Consider the following 13,948-nt stretch of genomic DNA (forward strand, 5'->3'; position numbering starts at 1 on the left):
AAAGCATAGGGGAGACTTTGCTTCTCAAGAACTAGGTGCTCTGATATCAGGGGACCCAATTTCCGAGCTCATCTCAAATTACAACCCATTTCTTTTTTAAACCAGAGCTTTAAGTGGGAAATAGTTGTCCACGTTCTTTGGGAAACTAGCATCTTAAAATCATAGTGAAAATTTTTAAAGAATGTTGGGGGGGGGGGAGTAGGTAAGCACCCCAAGTGCAGGAACTCTTTTACTCCCTGTGTTACCTTTGTTTTATTTTTACTACTGAGGTTGTTTTTAAGGACGTCTGTTTGGATTTCTGTTCAATTAAAGGTGGAGATAAGGTTTACAATCCGGGTTTACAAGTGTGGGAACCGAGGTGAGGTGGGAGTTGTGGGGGACTGGGCTTTCGTGGGCTTGTTTGCGCGCGGTGGGTTCCGCGGCTGCGATTCTGCAGGGCCTGAGACGTCTCGTTACTGGTGTGACTTGGGCATTGGGGCCCCCCACCCCCACCCCCCAAGCGTGAGCCTGGAGCGGGGAGGCGAGGGGCACGGCCTGTGGCCGCCAGGCCTCCCAGCTCCGGGAAGGAACTCGCGTGACGTCAGGCGGGAGCCGGGAGAGGGGTAGGAAATGAAGCCCCTCTCTGCCATTTGATGTTTCAGCTTTCCGCCGTGGGCTTATCTCCGTCTGCACTGATAGACGGGGAGTGACGGCCGTTAAAATTTATCTTCTGGCTTTGCTCGTGGAATCAAACGGCTTCAGCGCTGGGGCCAGAGCCTCCCTCCCAGGACTGAAGGCTGCTGGAAGAGCCAGGGGGAGATTTCAAGCGGTTTAGGAGCCAGAGCCTCCCCGCATCAGGGCCCTGTGTGTGTGTGTTCATGTGTGTTTATCTGTGTAAGCAAACTTCCCGGTGGAGAGCTGTGCAATCCTTTCCTGTCTGATGACCTCCCAGTAAATAAAGCAGCCGAGAGGAGGTTTATCCCCAGTCGTGGGAAAACAGACACCCTCCTTACAACCTGACTCGTGGCAGGAAAGACTTTTGTGAAATACAGAATTATGCAAAATCCAGTTACCTTCCAGCACATGTGTAAGACCAGATGTTACAGTTGCAGATATCGCCCTTAATAATCAGATAGCTAGTCATTTGTCATTACCTGTTAGTATATTAGTGAGGCTGCTAAATTACTTAGCGTGTTTCCAGTCGTTTAAATGTTTACTTTGCAGCGTTCCCTATTGTCTTCTCGAGGGAGACATTCTTCAGTGACAAAAGACCTCTGCTCAGCTCACACCCAAGTTATTGTACCTCTAGCTTTCGTAGCTTCAAATTCATGAGGTTTTACTATTAAAAAAATTAAAAACCAGCCTCCTGGTCAGTCCACAAACGTGGAAGGGTTCGCTTCTGGCCAGTGCGTGGGCCTCCGTCCGTCTGGGTGAGCGTGCCATCAGTAACGAGTGCGTGTCCAGCAGGTGAGGTTGGACGTGGAGTTTCTAGACTCTTTCCTGTCTTCATTCTTTGCATGGGAAGTCGACTTAAATTGTTTTCAGGCTTTAAAACTTCCTCTCCTGCCTTGCCATCACTGCCTCCAGCCGTGGTCCTGCCCTTGTCCCCAGACAATAGTGGGGCGTGTGTCCTGTCAACTGGTTGTGGTGTCCACACCTATCTCGGAACTGTGGCCCCATCTTTGGAAAAAACGTGTTAAGCAAAGCTGCCCCCCCCCCCTTTTAGTGCCCTGTCCTTGCTCCTTAGACTCCCCCTCTGCCCTGCTCGGGGACTTCCTTCTTTTCCCAAAGCATGCTGTCCTTAAAAAGAGTCTTAGCTGGGGGCCTGTGATCGCGAATTGGGGTCTCTGAGAGTGACCGCAAGTGGACACGTGCTTGTGGCTGAGCCGCCACAGTGCGGTGACTCGAGTCACCTCATTTAATGCTGGAAAGGGTCCCGCACGGTGGCGTTTTGCAGGCGAGGAGGCCGAGGTCGCCGAGGTCGCGGAGAGACAGTGGCTGGCGTGAGGGGCCGGCTCCGTGGCTCTGGGGTGTGACCCCAGACTCTGCCCTCGGCCCCAGCTTCAGCCCCGTCCCCGCCGGCGGCAGCGGCCCCTCCGGGCTGGGTCGTAACCGTGTGTTCTGTTCCCTCTAGGGCTGCCCTCCCGTCTGCCGCCGGCTCTGCTCCCCGTTCCCCTGGGCTTGCTCCCGGCTCGCGCTCGGGAAGGTAAGTGTGGCTGCCGCTGAGGCTGCGCCCGACCCGCGGCCCGTCCTCGCCCGGCCTTAGGACGCACGGCACGATGGGCACTTGGGGAACTTGAGGCCTGGCGGGAAAACAGGGCTGCAGAATAAAGGTTGGAAGAAACTTGCAAAAGTCGACTTTTCACTCTGTGGAGAAATCAAGAGAACTGCTAAGTTCTCTGATATTTTTTTTGTACAAATTCACAGGTATTCTGCAAATGATTTTCATTTATCATGAGTTGCTTACTATACATGAGATCTTTCTCCCTCACATTTTAAAAGATGTTTTAAAATTGTTTTATCTAAAAAAAAAAAAAAAAACACACAAATAAGTACTTGGAAAAAATTGTAGTTGTTATCCTGCATTTAGAGCCAGAGGTTTAGTACATTGCATGGATTAGGATTCAGAGGCGTTGTCACTTGCCTAAAATCACACTTGAGGTGATGCTCAGTTTACAGATGTTTACCCAAATTTCCTAAAATGGTGCAACAGGTGTGTCACCAAATGTTTTTATTGGAGGGAATTCATGGCCACCGTGGACGTAAGACGTTATTTCTTAGTTCCCACCATACGTTTGTTTTCATGACCTATTTCAAGGTGATAGCCTTAATCACAGTCTTACGTTTCTCCTCCACCGTTTTTGTCATTTTCCCGTAACACAACCCTGCATCCAGTTGAAGCCAGGGTGCCACCATCCCAGCCGCCTCCCTTGCGTGGCGGCTTTGGTGAGGAGACTTTCACTGATCGTCACTGTTGCCTCTGGGGGGTTGAACCAGGCCCCCCCACAAAGACGCATTCAGGTCTCGATCCACGTTCCTGTGGGTGGCCCGTTTGTGCCAGGTCCTCTGAGGGTGCTTCTGTCCGGGAAGTTGCAGGCTCACTGGGGACGGGGTCCTTGGAGATCCTGTTTCTCTAAACTGGGCCTTAATCCATGTGCTTGAAGGCTCCGAGGGCAGAGGAAATCCAGACACAGAGGAGGCCACACGAGGCAGCCGGGGGACAGACGGCTGGGGACAGATGGACAGGGGCCGGGCAGGGATGCGAGTGGGAGCCCGTGATGGCTGCAAGCTGCACCGGACGCTGAGGCTCCGGGGGCGCCAGCCTGTGGAGAGCCCAGTGTTGGACTTCTCACCTCTAAAACCCTGGCCAATGAAGTCCCTTTGCTAAGCCACCCGTGTGTGGTGTTTGTCACCGCAGCCTGGCAGGCTAAGACAGCTTCTCACCACGCTTTCTTTGGCAAAATGTCCTTGCCTGCAATTGCCTGCAATCATATCTTTTTTTTTTTTTTAATCCCAGTCTTCTTTGTAAGTTTTCTTATATTTATCTTGCACCTGATTTTTTCCTCCTAAGTATCTGTTTAGATAAACCACTTCCCAATTTACTCTCTGCTCTTGCACTGACCTCTAGAGGGGCTCCCAACCGCAGGGGACGGCTGGGGGAGGAGCATTTTAGACGTGAGTGTTTAAATTCTGATTTTCAAAACAATTCTTATGGGAACTTGTCTACTTCCCCCCGCCCCCAACACATTTAAAAGGAAGGATTTAGCAGAATTCAAAAATGCTGGAGCCACTTCTGGATGTCACTTGGGTAACTATGACACCTGTGAGGCCAGCCTGCTCTGTCACTGTTTTCTCTAAATGTGGTATGTTTTCATTAGATGCCTAACAAATAAGGTGTCAGCACTCAAGGATTTAGGAATACATGGTATATAAAAATTTGAAACATACAGATAGCTAACAGGAATTTGTTTTTCAAGCCCATGTTAGGAAATGGAGTGGTGTCACAATGAGCTGAATTAAATATGATTGAAGTGCATCCGGGATCTATACATATATCTACATACATATATCGTATCCCCAAACACTTCGGTGTCTGCTAACTGAGTGAGATCGCTGTACTTCTTAAGAGGTTGCGTCTGCTTTGCTTTGCCTCTAGATGTGCGTATCTAACGTGTAATTTTAGACCCGCCCTGCGTGGCAGGCAGGCTTCCCCGTTTCGAGGCTTGGAGAAGTTGGGGCCCATCTGCAGCCGCGCCCCGCTGTGGCCAGGCCCTTCCCCGCTGTGTGGAGTGGGCGCGTTGGCTGTGGGAACCAACCCAGCGAGGGGCCGCCTGCTGCAGGCGGGGGGAGATGGCATCAGGCACACGGCCATGGCCACGGCGCTCTCCGGGGAGGAGAGTCATTGTCTGAGCAGAACCAGTAAAACACCAGTAAAGCGCCCTTCCGTTACTTTTCCTCTCGCCAAACAAACAAAGCAGGTTAAAACGGAGGCTGTGGGGGGATGGAGGGAGCTGGGGCCTGACGTGGGGGCAGCGAGTGCCTGACATGGCAGTTTATTTGGCATTTTATTTATTTACCAGTTTATTTGGTAAATAAAACCCGCTTCTCTGTCCGTGTGTTGGGCCCCACTGGGCGTCACTTGGGCCTGTTCTACCCAAAGGGCCCTTGACTGGAGGAGCAGCTGACGGGCCCACGCGGTACCCACTGAGGTCGTGCCCCTTCCTGGGCGAGTGGCGGGTATTAGAGGCCACGCACGGCGACACGGAGGCTGGGGTCGCAGGGAGGGTGCACTCACGCGCGTGGACCCCTCACCCACCTCACCCCATGTGATCGGCCCGTGCGGGTGGGTGAGTGATGTGAGTTCTGATCCTGGCACTGCGTGGAGACCCCTTTCCTGGAGCAGTGTTGGCGGAGGGCTGGAGCATCACCCCTCTCCTTCCACCCCCACCCCCACCCAGTGTGCCCCCCATTTCCACTGTCTGGAAACCCACCCTCCCACCCCTGTCCCAGCACTCTGGTCTGGGAGGCACACCCCAGGAGACAGGGGCCTGGCCTCAAGTCCCTAGTGGCCTAGAGATCCCTTCCCCTCCCCGAGAAAAGTCTTTGGGACTTTAGGAATTCAGAGTTTCAGATATGGGCCTTCAGGAATGTTCTGTGCCTCTCCCGTCCTGGGTGTTTGTGCGGGAACTGGGGGGGCCAGCCCTGGAGCTCTCTCCGGCGTCGCCCGGGCCCTCCGGCCTCTCTCTCCAGCTGCCCGATGCTCGAGGGCCCTCATAGGTGCTCCCACTCGGGAGTGAGGCCCCCAGTGTCCACGCCGGAGGTGTCGCTGTCCCCGTTTCCTCTGACTCTGAATTGTGACTCTGACAAGCTGCATCTGGGCTGTTGGGAGGTGCCTCGTGGCCCCCTTGGGTGGGCGTGCGGCCTGCAGCTCCCTGCCATGGTGAGCCAGGGGCCCAGGGTCCTCACGACCGCCCAGCCAGGGAGCCCTCCGCTCGGGAAGCAGGGCAGTGCCACAGCTGCCACCTCTCCAGGCCTGGGGTCCCCCCACCCCCTTGGCTGAAGCTCCCCATTGGGTTTAGATGTTACAGAGGCTCCTCGGGCACCTCTGCCTCAGTGATCTAAAACACAAAGCCTGCCTCCAATTTCAGGTGAGCTAGGCAGGGACAGACTAGAAGCCAGAAGGAGAACAAAACAGAGGAAAGCTCCAGAGTTGCCCTGCCGGGCAATAAAGACCAAAAGTCCCCCAAGCGGCAGGTAACTGGGAGTCGAGAAAGAAGCAGACTTGGGGACGCTGTGGGCGCAGCCATCCGGGGTGCAGGGCTGTCTCCGCACGCGATGAGGATGCACCAAGGATGCAGGGCTGGCATGCGTGGCTCTGTACCTCCACATCCCCTCGGCAAGTGGGGTCCGTCCTCGCTAGGCCAGCGAGCGCGTCGGACAGAGCTCAGGGACACAGCGGGCACTGGGCAAGCGGGCAGCTCCTTAGCCACAGCTGCATCCAGGGTCTGGGGCTGGGCCAGCGACCGTGAGGGGCCCTGGGGGCGGCAGGCCGGGGGACGCTGGCGGGAAGCTGGGGGAAGTTTCCTGGTTGAAGGTGGATGTCTGAGACGTGAGGAAGCCCCGGGGTCCGCGGGTAATGGGGTGGCCCTCCTGCAGCTCCAGAGCGGCCCCCACATTCTGCAGTGGCCTCGGACGTCCTATCTGGGGACTTTGCCTCCAAGTAGAAGCCACCGTCTGCTGCAAGCCTCCGTGTTGGGATCTGACTGTGCCATCGGATCCACCTTTAGAAGATGAAATTAAAAAGAGCCATTTTGTGAGGCTTTTCAAAAACAAACCTCATGCATCTCCACGCTAGAGGAGTCTTCCTGGAAAACTGGGGCGGATTCTTCCCCGCTGAAATCACCAGCGATGGAATTAGCCTGAAAAATTTGCCTCCATGAAATCAGAAGTAGCTGGAGGCGAAGGAGCCGAGTATGGAGGGAAATCCCCGTGTTAAGTTCAGGTTTTCTGGAAGGCCCGGCAGGCGCTGACCGGCTCACTCGGAGGGAAAGACTGTTCTCTGAGGCCTTCTAGAAGCACTGACAGAGGGCACCGGTGACGGCAGCCCACCTCCCAGACATCACCAGCTCCAGACTCACAAAACCTGGTGTTGGCTGTCAACGAACGCATCGTTTCCAAAAATCCATTTTCCTGTTCAATTAAAGCAGTGAACTCTAACTAACGCATTCACTCAGTACCCATCTCCATTCTTAAAAAATATGACATTTCTTGCTACTCGGGAACTTGGAGACATCTATATTTAGGAATGTTTAACTTTATAGGGTCATTTTAAAAAACAGATTAAACCTTATTTTTTGAGCAGTTTTAGGCTTACAGAAAAATTGCACAGAAAGCACAGAGTTCCCATGTGCCCCCTGCGGTCCCCATTACTGATGTGGCGCTCAGGACAGGCAACAGAGGCCGCTGGTTTCTTTAGGGCCCACTCTTGGTGTGGGCTGTCCGTGGGTTTTGGCAAATGCATCAGGTTGTGTGTCTGCCAACACAGTAACAGAGCGGCTCCACCTCTGGGCCACTTTGCCCACGTGCTTTTCTGTTGTGCAAACCTTTCTCTCTGAGTTTGAAACCTGAGGTCTGACCGTAGGCAGCCACCACCAGGCTCGGATGCGTCGTTTGCTGCAGCCCCGTGGCCACTCCACGTCGCTGGATAGTGGACGGATAACAGCCCCCAGGCCCTGCCAGCCTGCCCTGGTGCTGTGGGAGCCGCTTACAGGCCAGGGGGCCGCCGGGCAGGCTTCACCCCCACCCTCCCCGAGCACTGCCCAGTCAAAGCGCTTGTGTGTGCCCTCGGGCTGTGGGGCGCTGGGACATTGGCAGAGTGTCACCATCTGTCCGTTCCGCGCTGCGCTGGCGGTGACCACCTCCCACGCCTGGCTGTGGTGCCCGGGGCCATCGGTGCTGGCTGCCAGGACATGGCACAGGCAGAATCCTGCAGACTGATTTCACTCTCTTGCTTTAGTGACAGGTAAAGCACTTGTAGAAGTGAAGCTGAAGCTTTGCAGGCCACTCAGACCAGCACAACCAACACTGCACATTTTAAGACAAACTGCTGGGATGGTTCAGACGCTTTAATTCTTCAGTTCTGTAACTTTAAAGGATGTTCTCAAATGAAGCAAATGGACATGGCCTCGTGATTGAATTCGGAGAAGGAAACGGGACCAGGAGGACAGGGCTCGCTGCTGAGGTGTGACGGGCACTGTGTCGCAACAGACTTCCCTTTGTGTGGAGGGTCAGGAGAATCCCAAGAGTCTCCCCTGAGCGAGGATTGATCTGTAGGAGCATCTTAGCTGCAAGAGGCCAGACCTGGCAGTCAGTTGGAGAACAGAGCTCCTGGTTCTGGAACGTTCTTCGGGGCTCAGTGCTGCAAAGCTAGCTGCAGGCCTCCCAGGACTTGTCAGAGTTGCCCTTGCAGGTGGTTGGTGCTATGCCTAGGAATCTGAATTCTAAAAAGTGTCCCTGCTGATTCTAACACCCAGGCTTGGAGGCCACTGCCCTGCAAGTCACCCTGCACTCCATCAGCCCGTGTGCTCAGAGGAGGCTTTTGTTGGAAACGAATGCCCGGTAGTTATTACAGGCTCTCAGCCCATGGTCTGTTTCCAGTCCTGTTATTGCGTAGATTTGCATACCTGCTTTGGGATATTTTAATACTGTTGGTTTAAAAAGAAAACGTTTCCTCTGAGCACTGTTTTGAATGTTTTATGTAAACGTTTTCACATGCTCTCAAGAAGCACTCGAGTTTTTCCAATCCAGTTGCAAGCAGGACACCATAGAAGCCGCTAAGCACCCTCAGTGGGCAGATTGTATGACATTGAAGATCTTTTACGTGTCAACATCAGGAGCTTCGTCCCAGCCTTTGAATGCTCAGATGCTCTAAATGTGTGTGACTTTGCGGTATTAACATGAAGGCATGGTGGGCCTGTTGCGGGAAGACTGCAGGATTTTAAAGTCTGACGTCAATGGCTGTCATCTGTTTTGATGTGTGAAGCACCGAGGGACACAGTGCAGCCCTCTCCCCCTCCCCACCGCCATGCCCACCTGCCTGGGGACGCTTCTGGAGCAGGCGGACCTCCTCCTGGGCCGAAGGCGCTGTGAGCATAGCTCCCTCCCGTGTCTCTAGCGGGCCGTGTTTGTATGTTTATTCACAATTGCTTGGAAACAGAATTAGGGAAGGACGCATAAGTGGTTCAAGACATTCCAGAAGGTTCCCATGGAGAATAAGTGAATGTCCTCCTCAAACTGCACCTGACCCTAGAATAAGATTCGTGTGGCTTTTTCCTTTTTTAAGCGTCTTCTAGGAGAACAGGTGTCTGGTTATCTGTGGACCGGAGCTCTGTATTTTAGGGAATCAGGTGATCCAGCGAGTGGCTCTCAGACCCTCTCTGACCCACACCAAGACAGCCTGCAGGTCTGCAGAAGTTCCTCTGACAGCTGCCGACACAGAGCTTTGCAGCTGCCCCGAGGGCGCCTGAGCTCACACACTCGAGATGTGAGAGAGGTGGCCAACCCGTGGGGAACGTGTTGACGGACAGGCCCGGGGCGGTGGTCACATGCCAGCTGTCCCCAGGAATCCAGCTCCGTGTTCTGAGCTTATTTGGAAATGGTGTAGGAACGGCGAGGGCTGAAGTGCGCTTGGCTAAGAGGGGGCGTGGAGTCGGGGTCCCCCACCCTGCTGAGCTCTCCGCTGGGCTCGGCTGTCACTGTCGCCAACAGTCATGTGAAGGGAGCCGATGCCCTGTGGGCGCCCAGCAGGCACCTGGCTGAGGCCACAGGCTGGCACGTGCTGGTGCCCAAGCGCTGGTGTCCTGGGAGCCGCGGTTTCCTCACCTGCTGGGGGGCGGGGGGCACCGCTCTGTCCGTCTCACCAGTTGGGAGATGGAAATCCCTAGATGAAAGAGCTTGGAAGGGCTTGATGGGCTCCATGGAAATAGAATCTTGTACTAATTATTACTTTGATCCATATTGAAATTTAAGATTGTTACAAGTGTTATTCTGGTTTACTGATGAAGGAATTGGAATTCACCTCCGCAGAGCCGCCACGTCCCGAGGAAGCAGGAAAGGCAGGAACACCCTCGATAGGCGTGGAGGCTGGGGACGGGGGGCTTGCGGCTGTATCTTCGGGGCACGGTCTGATTGGGTTAGAAGCTTCTGGCGTGTGTCCGGCATGCCCTGGCGGCTCACGGAACAGGTGGTGTCCGTCTCGGGCACTCGGCAGGAGCAGCCGAGCAGGCGGGACAGGGATGGTCGGGTGGGCAGGGGGCACCTGGCCCCGGGGTGCTGGCAGGCCGGCAGGTGTGCGGGCAGCGGAGGGCTCCTGGGGCGCGAGTAGGAGCCCACAGTGGGCGGCCGGGCTCCCGGGCAGAGGCCTCACTGCTGGGAGAGAGAAGCTCGGGGTGGAGGAGAGGGCCTGGCTGGCACCCCCCCGCCCAAGCTCTCCCCATCCCCTGGCCGCTCGGAAACGGCCCCTCGTGCCATTCTCAGACAGAACCTGACCCTGATTCTCATCACTTTAACAATAAAGCGAAACACCGGGAGAGCCTTGGAGGACCAGCAGCGGATACTTTTCTATTTCAAAGAGGGCATTTCTGGGTGAACACTTCACTTTGCGTCGTGTGGGTTTATTGGCAGTGACATGCAGGGCCAAAGAGAAGGTTCTCGGGCTTTGCACGGGGCTGGTCCGACCCGAAGGGGCCTCCCTGGGAGGGACGCAGCTGGGGAGGGGCCGGTTCCCCTCTCGCACAGAACCGGGCACGTCAGGGCGCCGCTCCCCCGAGGCCGCCTGGAAGGGGGGCCACGGCCTGGGCCGGCTGCACCCTGCTCCGCAGCTGAAGGGAAACGCGGGGTTTCACGGCAGCCTTCGCACTTGCTGCCTCCAACTGCCTTATCCGTGGGGAGGACGCGGGAGCACCCTGAGCTCCTCCCCCCTCCCGCGGCCCCCTCCTCCTCCCGCTGCCCCCTCCTCCCACTGTCCCCCCTCCTCCCGCGGCCCCCTCCTCCCGCTGCCCCCTCCTCCCGCGGCCCCCTCCTCCCGCGGCCCCCTCCTCCTCCCGCTGCCCCCCTCCTCCCGCGGCCCCCTCCTCCTCCCGCTGCCCCCCTCCTCCCGCTGTCCCCCCTCCTCCCGCGGCCCCCTCCTCCCGCTGCCCCCTCCTCCCGCTGCCCCTCCTCCCGTGGCCCCCCTCCTCCTCCCGCTGCCCCCCTCCTCCCGCGGCCCCCTCCTCCTCCCACTGCCCCCCTCCTCCTCCCGCTGCCCCCCTCCTCCCGCGGCCCCCTCTTCCTTCCGCGGCCCCCTCCTCCTCCCGCTGCCCCCCTCCTCCGGCTGCCCCCTCCTCTTCCTGCTCCCCCCTCCTCTTGCTGTCCCCTTCCTTTTCCCACTGCCCCCCCTTCTCCCGGGACCATTCGCGGGTCTGTGGAGAAAGTCCCTTTGTACCCGACTGGGGTACCTTATGGGAGGATGTCCTGGCAGCACCCCTCAGCCCCGCCGGGGGTCCCCCTGTACAGACGGGGGGCTTTGGAGGCCTGCTACGAGGAAGCCCCTCCGGGGGTCCCCGTTCCCTGGCCCCCGTCCCCGTGGTGGGCTGGCTGCCCCCACCGCTGCGGCCTCCGAGGCTGCTTCTCGGGTTCCTGCCCTCGCAGCTCCCCCTGGGGCAGCTCCGTTGGCATTTTCCACCCTCCCTGCCGCTTCACCACCCGTGCCCCTGCCCCCCGCCGCTCCTCCAGCCCCTCACAGGCCCTCGCTGGCTCACCTCCATCAAGCAGTGTCAACTTCACTCTGCTAAACAAATTATAACAAAAAAGCCATTTTCAGAGTGGTGCAGCGAGGGGGCTTTGGGGAAATTAGGGTCTAATACCACTACCTTCTAGGGAATGTCTTGGAAAGTCCTACCAAGAGTTTTGAGCCAGGGCTGGACTTCATTCTCCTGCTCATCTTCTCTCTGCTGACCTGTCCCTACACGCTTCCCACGAGAGCTGGGGCCCCTCGAGGCAGAGGCTGCCCCTTTGGAGGCTCCGGGCACTGCACCCCGCAGCCCTCACCCACCGTGCCGGGCGGTGCAGAGGTGGTGGCCCTGGGCGGTCAGTCTGACTGCGGCCTGCGAGGAGGACACACCTCCCCAGCCACGACTAGTCCACTTTGCCGGCCCATTCTGGGGTCCCACTGGTGATTGGGGTGACGGCCTGAGTGGCTCCTCAGCTCCCGAGCAGAGGGTGTCCCCCTCCTGAACTGGTCTCATCTCGCACGACCCCTGAGCCCTGGGTCTCCGTGCTGGCCTGAACGCCGCCCCCCTCCGTCTGAGACAGAACCCCTTTCTGGGCTTCCCCTCCGGTCTCTCCTTGCCTTGCAGGGAAGCCGTCCAATGGCGTGGGAGTGCGGGGGGTCAGGAGCTTGGCATGAGGGCCCGGCTGAGCACCTGGGGGAGGCGCGTGAGGCACAGCACGAGTCGAGTTCAGGAAAGGGGCCCGGGCTGCAGAGGAGGTCCTCAGGGTGGGGGGCCCCAGAGGCCCTGGCTCAGGGTGAGGATGGTGGGGAAGTGGGAGGCCTGAGAACGGAGTGGCCCTGCAGAAAGCGGGGAGTGGGCAATGCGGGCAGAGGGGCCCTGCTGCCCTCCCAGGCTCCCAGGTCACGTGCTGGAGGGACCCCGGTCTGCTTCTGGGCTTTTCTACTGCCCCATCACCCTGCTCGAAGGCAGTGGAGATGGGGATTCAGTAGACCGGGCTTCGGCCAGCAGGGTCCGAGGGAAGGCCCGGGGGGCAGTGTCACTGACGGGCCGGAGCCCAGGCCGGGTGAGCCGGGCACACCTGCACCCATTGGGTTTTGAGTTTCCCCTTCTTGGAAATGCCTTTTTAATTCTGCTTTTTGGTTGGTTGGTTGGTTGGTTGGTGGTTTTTCTTTGGATTTTCTTGTCTGTCTTAGTAATAGTAGGTCTTCTTTATATGGCCGAGATGCTGATCTTCTGTTGGTTATATCTTACAAATGTCTCTCTAGTCATCTCTGAAGAGAAATTTTTAACTGTAATGTGGTCAACTTTGTTTTATTTTCCTGTATGGTTAATGTTCTTTGTGCTTCTTAAAAACCCTTACCATCCTAAAGGAATTACGATCCTTGTCTAATGTTTAAAGTTTTATTTTAAACATAAATTCTTTACCCTGTCTGGAATTGATTTTATGTATGACATGCGGTGTGAATCCAGTGTTTCTTTGGGTTTTTCCACATGGATAACCAGCTACTCAAGAGTCCTTCCTTTCTCCCAGGATTGCAGGGCCAGACTTCTGTACACTAAAGTTTCCTACAGGCGTGCGTGTCTCCGGGCGTCCGCTGTGCTTCGCTGCTCCACTCAGCTAATCCATGCCTCAGCCTTTCTGCCTTCACTACTGTAGCTTTTCCCTAGAAATCATGGTCTGTTTGTTTATGAGAATAATCCAGTGGCTCTGGGAAGCTTTGGCTCTCCTTGGCCTTTTCCTGTTCCGTATATAATCTAGATTATCTTGTCAAGATCCACAAAGAACCTTGTTGAATTTTGATTAGAACTTCTTTGAATAAATACATAATTATGGGAAGAACTCACTTTACAATAATTTATTCTGTATTTTTCCTACTTGTGAACATTGTATGTTTCTCCATTTATTTAGGTCTTTAATATCTTTTAGTATGGTTTTATATTTTTCTCCATAAATATCTTGCAGATCTTTTGTTAGAGTTATTCCTCTTATCTTTGTTTTGTGGCTAATATGTATGGTATTTTAAATTACATTTGTTTGCTGGTATTTAGAAATGGGGCTGATTTTGTATTTTGATTTTTACAACCAAAATCCTTGCCCACCTTTCTAATTCTGATATGTTGCGTGTGGACTCTTTGGGGTTCTCTGTGTACACAGCTATCCACGATTAGTGAAAGATGCATTCCATTCCCGCGTTTGTGTGTCGCATTTCTTTGGATGGCCCTGCCTTCCTGCACAGGAACGAGATGCCAGTGGAAGCAAAGACAACAGATACGTTTATCGGGTTCCTCGTGTTCCTGGAAACGTGCCTGACGGTCACGGTGGTGGGTGTTTGCTCTCGGTTTCTGGCAGCTGCCGCTTACGATATTTATTAGACAAAGGCCTAGCCCTGGCCCCCAGCATCCCAGCCCGGTGCTCGCCGTCTTCTCTCACTCTCCCTTCCTGCACGGGAGCCCACCGTGTGCCAGGCACGCCTCTGGAAGTTGAGGAAACAGAGGACAAGAGTCCCTGCTCTCACGGAGCTTGCATTCCTCAGTAGCAGGAGCTTCTGGGTGGTTACGGGACAGCAGGGTGATGTGGTGGAGCGCGCCGGGAGAGGTGAGGCACTGCGCTGGCGTGGGGTCAGGAAAGAGCTTTCCCTGGGGACCTGAGATGGGGGCCCAGCCCCAGTGGAGACCTGAGGGTGGGGTCTTCCGGATGG

At 55.9% G+C, this 13,948-nt stretch overlaps 1 protein-coding gene across 1 annotated transcript in view; it reads left to right on the top strand.

The window, feature by feature from the left end:
- The window catches only part of PLAGL1 (PLAG1 like zinc finger 1), a 34,229-nt gene that overhangs the window by 11,782 nt on the left and 8,499 nt on the right, over window positions 1-13,948 (top strand). Inside the window, exon 2 of the mRNA XM_037842565.1 lies at window positions 2,114-2,185. The gene's annotated coding sequence lies outside the window, so the exon portion shown is untranslated. The remainder of the gene's footprint in view (window positions 1-2,113; window positions 2,186-13,948) is intronic.

The sequence above is a fragment of the Choloepus didactylus genome, chromosome 7 (genome assembly GCF_015220235.1).
Source record: "Choloepus didactylus isolate mChoDid1 chromosome 7, mChoDid1.pri, whole genome shotgun sequence".
NCBI classification, from domain to species: domain Eukaryota; kingdom Metazoa; phylum Chordata; class Mammalia; order Pilosa; family Megalonychidae; genus Choloepus; species Choloepus didactylus.